Below are 11325 nucleotides of genomic sequence, written 5' to 3'. Positions count from 1 at the left end.
AGATGGGAAGTTTATACAAGAAATAGACACAACAGGCTAGGGGGAATTGTGCCAGCATGGGTCAAGGCGGATATTGTGTCTGAAGGGAGAAAGAATGTCACATAATAGATAAATTGGCAGTGGGACAAAATATGTTTCGATGGAAATAAAAGATAAAAGCAACATACGACTAATATAGGAAATTATTATAGACCATCTGGGTCAGATAAAAAGCCAGCTCTGAATGTTTATGCAGATAAGGATGCCCAAGAAAAATAAAGTACGGTCAGGGATAGATAGCTATGCTAGTATTATATTACAGAGAAGTGGTATACTGGTTACATTCCTGAAGAAGACAATGGATTAGATTATAACCCAGTTTTTGCATATGTTTTGGAGGCCAGAAACCTAGGAAGCGGCTAATAGAGAAGGATCCAGAACAGTTCAGGACAGACTATCACCAGGCAGACATCTATCCCCGCCTTTGTTATGTTCATTGATGCCTGTGAAGACTTGGCAATCTCACTCTTCCTGTTGTGCCAACACCCTGATGACCTGCTGTAATTTGACACTGTATTTTTATTGACAACTCCCATCAGTCTCCTCTCAGACTTCTTCCTGCTGCAGCTATAGTTGCTCCTACTTTGTGTTCCAACAAGTCCAGCTCACACATTCATGCAGATAGGTGCCCTCATAAAAAAAAAGAATTGGCCTATCCCAGTAACCTCTAGCCATTTGCCTGGTCAGAGGGCTTCAGCTTGGAAGTTGCAGTCAGGTGTCACTGAAAAATGATATCAAAAAGAGCCCAACACCTGGGATTCTGACTCACTTACCTCTGGACCCTCTAACTTCAGTAACAATGACAACATCAAGCAAATTGTGTTGTTTTTATGTGCAGTGACAACTCTGTTGACTTTCTGGCAATGTGGTCAGAATTTCGAGGACTTTATCGGCAGGATAGGTAGATTTTTGCTTCTTCCTTTAACCTTGTCTTCTAGGCTCCCAAGCCTGTTTTCTCACAGCAAAGATCATTCTGCATTATAGACAAGAGGGCTACATCCCACACTGGACTGTGAACTCCCTCAGGGAAATGACTGAGTCTCCCATCTCCCTTTGGCCAGAGTTTAGCATCACATCTGGTATATTATGAGTTGTAGAATGAATAGAATGATTAGGTAGTGAGTCAAAGGAATGAATTTTTAAGTAAGATTTCAGGCAGCAGGTTGGCAGTATGGGAGATAATTTGCCAAACGGTTGGGTGGGGAGTGGATAAGAAGAGATGGTACCTACCTGGTGACCTTTAGTTCATACTAACCTGGAATTTGTTCTTCTGCTTATATAAAGATCAGGCCTGGTCATGCCTTTCTGATCCAAGAGGTAGGAGTGTAGTTTATGTATTTTTCTTATAACTTCTACAAGAGTGTCAAGTTTCTTGTGTCTTCTTTCCCTCTGCATTCCCTGAAATATCTACTGAACTTACATATAATCCTGTAGGATAGTTATGCCTTGAAAAACTGAGTGAATTATTCCTGGTTCCAGCCTTGCCTTACAGAGTCAAACTCTCTAGGGTATAAGAGAATCTGCATTGTTAATCCTCAGGTGTTTCCAAAGCATAGCTTGATTAGGGACTACTGCTTTGACCAAATGAATTTCCTTAAATAAATAAAAAGCCACTCTAATGGTTTTAAAATATTCCCAATTAACTTCTGTAACATTTTTGGAGACACCAAAAGTTAGAGATGATAGGAAGAGTTAGTTTCAGTTTAGGGAAGACTGTAATAACCTCTGCTCACTTAAACCTTCACCCTTGAAGGAGTAATGAGGCCAATTAATAACTGCAGTTCTTTTAAATTATAATTTTGTCTTTTATGTGGGCAATTACTGAATAAAATTCATTAATATTTAGCTGTATCTCCATTCATCTTGTATAATGATAATGATCTATTTGTTCATCTTTCAATAGCGCCTGTGGGTGGGGATGAAGTGTATAGGGCAGAGTGCCAGACAAATTACCCTCAATACTAATCGTTAATTCTTCAAGGTGTCTGCTGTAATGGTTAAGGTTGTGTGTCAACTTGGCTGGGCCATGATTCTCAGTGGTTTGGCAGCTATGTAATGATGCAGTCACCTCCATAATGAGATCTGATATAATGTAATCACTCTCATGATAAGATCTGCTATGAGCAGCCAATCAGGTGAAAAGGAGTTTCCTTGGGGGTGTGGCCTGCATCCAATATATGTGGGCTTTCTGGCAAAGCTCGTGGGCTTTTGCTCATTCTGGATCCTGCAGCTGGCCCCTATTCATTTGACCTCCAGTTCTTGGGACCTGAGAAGTAGCAGCTTACCTGTCAGTCTTGGGATTCGTCAGCTTCTGTAGCCTGTGAGCCAGCAGCCTGCTGTCTGACCTGTTGATCTTGGGCTTGCCAGCCCCTGTAGCTACATGACTCAGGAGAAGCCTCCATCCTGACCCATGGACTTGGGACTTTCCAGGCTGTACAACTGTGTGAGTCATTCGAATGGAACAAGGAGATATTGCATAGTTTAAAGTCAGGAAAGGTGTGTGCCAGGTTGTATCCTTTCACCACAACTGTTCAATCTGTATGCTGAACAAATAATCCGAGAAGCAGGGAAGAACAGGCAACAGGATTCAAGGAAGACTCGTTATTGACATGTGTTATGCAGATGACACAACCTTGCTTGCTGAAAGCGAAGAGGACCTGAAGCACTTACTAATGAAGATCAAAGACCACAGCCTTCAGTATGGATTACACCTCAGTATAAAGAAAACAAAAATCCTCACAACTGGACCAATAAGCAACATCATGATAAAGAAAAGACTGAAGTCATCAAGGATTTCATTTTACTTGGATCCACAATCAACACTCATGGAGCAAGCAGTCAAGAAATCAAAAGACACACTGCCTTGACAAATCTGCTGTAAAAGATCTCTTTAAAGTGTTAAAAAGAAAAGATGTCACCTTGAGGACTAAGTTGTGCCTGACTCAAGCCATGGTGTTTTCAATTGCCTCATATGCATGCGAAAACCGGACAATAAATAAGGAAGGCTGAAGAACTGATGCCTTTGAATTGTGGTGCTGGCAACGAATATTGACTATGCCATGGACTGCCAAAAGAATGAACAAATCTGTCTTGGAAGAAGTACAACCAGAACGCTCCTTGGGAACAAGGATGGTGAGACTGCATCTCACATACTTTGGACATATTGTCAGGAGGGATCAGTCCCTGGAGAAAGATGTCATGCTTGGTAAAGTGGAGGGTCAGCAAAATAGAGGAAGACCCTCAAAGAGATGGCTGCAACAATGGGCTCAAGCAAATCAACAACCATGAGGATGGTGCAGGACCAGGCAGTGTTTTGTTCTGTCATGCATAGGGTCGCTGTGAGTTGGAACTGACTCTACAGCACCTAACAACAATAATAACAACAACTGTGTAAGCCATTTCCTTGATATAATCTCTCTCTCTCTCTCTATGTATATATAGGAGACCTTATGGTGAAGTGGTTAAGAGCTCAGGCTACTAACAAAAATGTTGGCAGTTCAAATCCACCAACCATTCCTTGGAAACCCTATGGGGCAGTTCTACTATGTCCTATAGGGTCACTATGAGTCAGAATCAACTCAACAGCAATGGGGTTTATATATATATTTATTTTTTATTTTTTTATATACATATGCACGTATACACACGTATATACACATATATACATACATACACACACACACACACACACATATATATATATGTGCCTCACTGGTTTTGCTTCTCTAGAGAGCCCAGTATATCTGCTTAAGGGATTGTTGGACTGTGACTAGGATGTGACAGAGGAAAGAGAGAAATAGAAGAGACAAAGCTGTTTCAAGATTCTAGAATATTCACAAAGGAGGAGAGTATGTCTAGTTTTAGAATTGGCTCAGACAGAAACCAACTGCCTGCAGTTGAAAGGTTTCACCATATTTTATGACTAAATAATCATGGTACCCTAAATGGGACATAAAAAAGGAGATTTAAAAATCTTCACCCTCTAGGAGCTTCCTGTTGCTTCTGGGAGATATGTTATGGAGGCATAATTTAAGATAAAATATAGTTGTTGCTAAAGCAGAGGTAAAAACCAAGAGTGTCCTAAGAAGATGAAATTAGTTTAGAACTATAAAAAAGACTAATGACATAGATTATTCCTATCATATATCAAAACATATTATGACAGAAGAAAAACTAGATAACTGGGAGCTCCTAAAAATTGAACACCTATGCTCATCCAAAGACTTCACCAAAAGAGTAAAAAGATTACCTACAGACTGGGAAAAAGTTTTTAGCTATGACATTTCCAATCAGCACCTGATCTCTAAAATCTACATGGTATTGCAAAAACTCAACTACAAAAAGACAAATGACCCAGTTAAAAAATGGGCAAAGGATATGAACAGACACTTCACTAAAGAAGACATTCAGGTATCTAACGGATACATGAGGAAATGCTCACGATCATTAGCCATTAGAGAAATGCAAATCTAAACTACAATGAGATTCCATCTCACTCCAACAAGGCTGGCATTAATCCAAAACACACAAAATAATAGACGTTGGAGAGGTTGTGGAGAGACTGGAACACTTATAAACTACTGGTGGGAATGTCAAATGGTACAACCACTTTGGAAATCAATTTGGTGCTTCCTTAAAAAGCTAGAAATAGAACTACCATATAATCCAGCAATCCCATTCCATGGAATACATCCTAGAGAAATAAGAGCCTTTACACAAACAGATAAATGCACACACATGTTCACTGCAGCACTGTTTACAATAGCAAAAAGATGGAAGCAACCAAGGTGCCCATCAATGGATGATTGGATAAATAAATTATGGTGTATTCACACAACGAAATACTACGCATCGATAAGGAACAGTGATGAATCTGTGAAATGTTTCATAACATGGAGGAATCTGGAAGGCATTATGCTGAGTGAAATAAGTCAGTTGCAAAAGGACAAATATTGTATAAGACCACTATTATAAGAATTCGAGAAATAGTTCAAACAGAAAAGAAAATATTCTCTGATGGTTATGAGAGGGGGAGGGGAGGAGGGAGGGAGAGGGATACTCACTAATTATATAGTAGATAAGAACTAATTTAGGTGAAGGAAAAGACATCACACAATACAGGCGAGGTCAGCACAACTGGACTAAAGCAAAAGCAAAGAAGTTTACTGAGTAAACTGAATGCTTCAAAGAACAACGTAGCAGGGACGGGGGTTTGGGGGTTTGGTTTCAGGGGACATCTGAGTCAATTGGCATAATAAAATCTGTTAAGAAAACATTCTGCATCCCACTTTGGTGAGTGGCCTCTGGGGTCTTAAACACTAGCAAGTGGCCATCTAAGACACATCAATTGGTCTCAACCCACCTGGACCAAAGAAGAATGAAGAACACCAAGGACACAAGGTAATTCTGAGCCCAAGAGACAGAAAGGGCCACATAAACCAGAGCTACATCAGCCTGAGACCAGAAGAACTAGATGGTACCCAGCTATAACCAATGACTGCCCTGACAGGGAACACAATGGAGAACCCCTGAGGGAGCAGGAGAGCAGTGGGATGCAGACCCCAAGTTCTCATAAAAAGACCAGACTTAATGGTCTGCCTGAGACTAGAAGGACCCCGGTGGTCATGGCCCCCAGACCTTCTGTTAGCCCAGGACAGGAACCATTCCCAAAGCCAACTCTTCAGACAGGGATTGGACTGGACAATGGGATAGAAAAAGATGCGGGTGAAGAATGAGCTTCTTGGATCAAGTAGACACTTGAGACTATGTTGGCATCTCCCATCTGGAGGGGAGATGAGAGGGCAGAGAGGGTTAGTAGCTGGCGGAATGGACACGAAAAGAGAGAGTGGAGGGAAGGGGCTGGCTGTCTTATTATGGGGAGAGCAATTAAGAGTATATAGCAAGGTGTATATAAATTTTTGTATGAAAGACTGACTTGATTTGTAAACTTTCACTTAAAGCACAAAAAAATTTTTTTTTTAATTATGAAATTACAGTAAATAAGTATTGTCAAAGTGTAAAAATAACAAAAAACTGTAAGGAGAGAAATGACAGCATTTTTCTGTGAATTTATTACAGTTGAAGCTGGGCAAACGCTTGGTAAAATACCAAGTACTGTGAAGTCTGAAAGGGGAGAGGGGATTTTATATTGAGGGCTGAGAGTTATACATGAATCACAAGTTGACCTTTCACAATACTGGTTACACAGGCTTTGCATAAACAATTTCCTGAGAACAATTTTATGTAGACATCTTTTGAGGGGACATTTTTGTTATTTTCTTTCTGGAACATACTTATCACTTGTTTATCCATAAACTATAACTTTGTCATACATCTGTTACAAGCATTCTTTCTGAGAACAGAACATTTTTATGAATCATAAGTAAGCATAATCACATAATTGCTCATTCAAGGGGGGCGGATGCACGTATTTTGAAAGCAGAAGTAGAGATTTAGGACAAAAGGGAGAGTTTGACTCAGATTTGTGTCAGTCACTTAGTCATGCCAGTTGCCTCAGTTTTAATGTACTCTTACACATTTCCCCCTTCTGATCATCAATCTCTGAAGAGATTCCTTGATTACCGTTATAAGTGTGCTTTCTTTTGCATGTACTTACTCTATCGGTGCTTTCCTTCTATACTTATTATATCATAGACAGACACCTGCTTCACCATGCTGTAGCTTAGGCACTCTGCTTCTGTGATCTTCTGTTTGGGGTATGGGTAGAGCAAGGCCTCATTTGGAGGAACAACTTGGCATTTCTAAAAGACTAACCCAAGGTGAAACCAGTCTTTTCTAAAAATGTAGTTTTCTCAAGGTACGTAATTTTACACATTGCTGGGAAAACTGCAGTTTGATTACAAATGTTAGAAAATTATTTATGCAACATTTGATTAGTCCAATGATAATTGTTACAATAATCAAGATAATCAATTTAGTCTGTAATAAACAATGAAACTAAAAGCCAATATCATTAGGTAACTAATTAAACCCCCTCAAACCCCCAAAAGTACCAAGCAAATTATGAGAATTAGTTACTGATTGAGCTAATTTAACAAAAATATTTTCTCTTTAAAAAGTTAGAACCAAAAAAAAAAACAACTTGTTGCTGTCAATTCCATTTCAACTCATACCTACCCTACAGGACAGAGTAGAACTGCCCCATAGGGATTCCAAGGAGCGCCTGTGAATTTGAACTGCTGAACGTTTTGTTAGCAACCAAACTCTTAACCACTATGCCACCACAGTTTCCAAATGTTAGCAGTAATCACAAAAAGAAAAATCATAAAACCTAAATGACCTTCATTATGAATAAAATTATCAAGGAAAGAGACCACAATAATGGAGCAAGGCTAATACAATTATAAAGCAAAGTCCAAAAATTTCAGTAGGCTGTATGGAGTCTTGTTCTGTGATCTTGGGATCAGCTGTCTACTTCAGATGCCATCTGCTTCTGGCCACTGGAGTGTTTAAATATAATTTTGAAGTTCTTAGAAGACTGGCTTGTCCAAAGAGATGTTTTAGCTTTCTTAAGTTAGAAAATTTGTCACTTCTCTTGATTTGACAACACACTTCATGTAATTCATAACACATTAAATAAGTCTTTTCAGTAGAGAAACATGTTGTGTGGCTTTCTATGAAGTTTCAAAATTGTCAGGAGTTTATCATAGCAACAATATTTGAGTTACATAACCAAAGATTTTAAAGGTAAAAACTTTCACTTTTTAAAAAGCCACATGGCTTTTGATTCAAGAATTTATTCTGTCGATCCCTTGCCTTCAAGGCAGATTGCATAAAGAATAAAATTAACTTTTCAGCCTAGTAATCAAGGAAAATTTTATTTTAACAGCAAGAAATCCAATTCTTTGTATTATATGTTTTTTTAACATTAAAGCTCTTAGAAGTTCTTATGAATTAACCAATCAGAAATTTAATTGCAATAAACAAGAACCTCAATCATATCAAACTGTTATGGATTGAACTGTGTCCCACAAAAATATATGTTGACTTGGTTAAGCCATGATTCCCAGTAATGTGTGGTTGTCCTCCATTTTGTGATTGTAATTTTATGTTAAAGAGGATTAGGATGGGATTGTAACACCACTCTTACCCAGGACACATCCCTGATCCAGTGTAAAGGGAGTTTCCCCGGGGTGTGGCCTGCATCACCTTTTATCTCTCAAGATATAAAAAGGGAAGGGAAGTGAGCAGAGAGTGGGGCCTCATACCACCAAGAAAGAATCTCTGGGAGCAGAGTGGGTCCTTTACACCCGGGATTCCTGCACAGAGAATCTCCTAGTCCAGGGGAAAATTGACGAGAAAGACCTTCCTCCAGAGCTGAACAGGAGAGAAAGCCTTGCCCTGGAGCTAATGCCCTGAATTTGGACTTCTAGCCTACTAGACTGTGAGAAAATTAATTTCGCTTTGTTAAAGCCATCCACTTGTGGTATTTCTGTTATAGCAGCACTAGATGACTAAGACACAAACAGAAATCTTTAACGAACTTTCCTAATTCTTTGTCTCTGTTATACATAACATAACATAATTATTCAGGTGGGAAATATGTTCACTATTAGACCCAAATACACACACACAATGTAGTGGTTAAGTGCTACAGGTGCTAACCAAAAGGTTGGCAGTTCAAATCCACCAGGTGCTCCTTGGAAACTGTATGGGGCAGTTCTACTCTGTCCTTTTGGGTCGCTATGAGTTGGAATCGATTTGACCGCAATGGGCATGGTACAGTATGGTACAAATACACATATCTTTTCTCTGTGGCATAAGTTTAGCTTTCTATTCAACTTTCGTCTAACCCTCTATAACTTAGTATACAGCCTCAAGTTTAGCTTTTATTATCTTTCATATTCTGGCATAACCACACTTTGTGTTTTAAAATGAAACTACTTTCTTTTTCCCTCTTAAACATTTAACCTTCTCTTCTTAACTTTCTATTTAAATTTCCTCCGACTTTCTACAACTTTTCTGTAGCATTCTACAACTTCCCATATCCATTTAAATTATTTTTTTCTATGCTTTTCTCTTTCTTATCTTGCTGTTATGCTTTTCTCTCTCTCTCTCTCTCTCTCTTTTTTTTTTTTATCGTGGAACAACCAGTCTTTTTTTGTCTTAGGACAAAATAATTATCTTTTAAGAAAACATATTCTATACTTAATTTAGTCTAAGTTACTTAAAAAGATCTTGGAAACTGCTTTTAATTTGATAAATTTCAAACATAAACACTTTATCAGAACAAATTCATTTTTTCATTAATTCCTGGGAATATTAAGACTATTCAATTTATATAAGTGCTTATTTATCATTAAACTGATCAAAGTAAGTTCTTTGAAGAAATATTATAATTTAACTTAGTATTGTCATCCAGAGGTTGAAATTATTATATTTTCATAACCTTGTTTTTTGCATGCTTTACAGGGTCTTTTAGAGAAGAAATTTAGAGTAATTTTTCCCTTTTTAAGGCTTTGTTATACCAATTAAAATTAACAATTCATCTTTTTTTAGTATATTTTTCAAGTAGACTGATCTCTACCAAAGTTTCTTAGAGTAATGTTTAAAAGCCCAGATTACAAAACAGGGGCAAGAAACAGTTTCTAACCAAGATTTTTAGACAACTCCATAAAAAACACCAGTAATAGCCTTCAACTTGATATAAAAACAGAAGCTTAGACATAGCAAGCTCTCAGAACAAGGCAAAGCAGAAAAATCATATAAACTCATTAGTCTGTGAAGCCAGCTTAAAAACCAAGCTTATGCAATAACATATAACGTAAACAACCCAGTTTTGTAAATGTATACAACAATTTCTGGATGAGATTGACTGACGTCAACAGAAAAGCAGGTCTTAGAGAAACTCATTAATTTGTCAGAGTCCCAAATGGGAGGATTTTATTTAGATGCTTTGGTTAAAATTGAGCATTAAACAAAAGTTCTCTAAGAAGGACAACATAAATGGGAAATTATTTTCTTAAAATGTAAGGAAGAAAACAAAGCAGATGGATAAATTTATTTTCTGAAGATCACTAAAATTCCAAATTATTTAAATATATTCAGCTTATAGTGTTTTTTTGAATATGAGCTGTAAACTAGGGTCCTGGTAGGGGGGAAAATCCAAGCTCATTTTTCATGAATGTTTTAAAAGTCTTTCTAAAGTTAATTCACAAAAATTAGAGTCTTTCCTTACATAATATAAAGGCAAGAGAAATTTGAAGTTGTTTAGCTGCTTCGTCGGCAAGGTTGTTTCCCTTTATTTTGTAATCAGCATGGTCCAGACCAGTTGCCTGGTAACACAGGTGTGACCCCTCCTATTTTAATTTTCCCCCAATATCGCTGTGAGTTGGAACCAACTCAACAGCACCTAACAACAGCAACAATATTGCAACTACTCGATTATCTTGGCAGGGTAGTTATCAGAGAATTCTAGAGAGGGCTCCTAAGGTATCTTCAAGGCTTCTTTCACATAACAATCTTAAAGGACTTTTTATTCTTTCTTTTGCTTTGCACTGGATGTTCTTAATGCTGGGGGACTCAGAAAGTCATTACATGGGAATCTAAATTTTCCCAGTCCTGTGAGTCTTTCATTTCTTGTTTCTCTATGGTTTGAATCAGATCTTTCTTTTTCAAATTAGAAGGACTTCCCTCTGACTGATTATCATATGGACTAGTTGGTATATATCAGGAACCCAGGTTAGTAAGCTTTAACAAGGATCTTATATTCTTCATGATAATTGGCATTTCTGTTTAACCAGCTTTAAATTGCTCACAAACGAACTAATCAAAATAGGCATACTTGCAAGAACTATTACCTGGGAGTCTTGGTTCTCTTACTGTGCAGAAAAGTTAATTAAAAGAACTCAAACTGGCCACTGGTTTAACAAACTGTTATAAGGGAGCTCAAACAAAAATCTATATACAAATATGATATAACTAGGTTAAAAATCAAAGGACAGAAAAAAAAAATTATCATGAAGGCAGAAACCAAAAGTGAGCAGGAGTGGCAATAATAATCTCTGATAAAATAGACTTTAAGTAAAAATCCATTATTTCAGAAAAGGAAGGGCATAATATAGTGATTAAAGTATCAATCCACCAAGAGGACATAACCTTATATATAAATATATTTAATTGTGGTTTAAGTAAAAGTTTACAGCTCAGGTTAGCTTCTCATACAAAAAATCTACACACACATTGTTATGTGACCCTAGTTGCTATCCCTATAATGTGACAGCACACTCCTCTTTTCCACCCCAGATTTCCCATGTCCATTCAACC

Source organism: Loxodonta africana, chromosome 3, assembly GCF_030014295.1.
Source record: "Loxodonta africana isolate mLoxAfr1 chromosome 3, mLoxAfr1.hap2, whole genome shotgun sequence".
NCBI lineage: Eukaryota > Metazoa > Chordata > Mammalia > Proboscidea > Elephantidae > Loxodonta > Loxodonta africana.
This window is presented reverse-complemented; position numbering follows the sequence as displayed.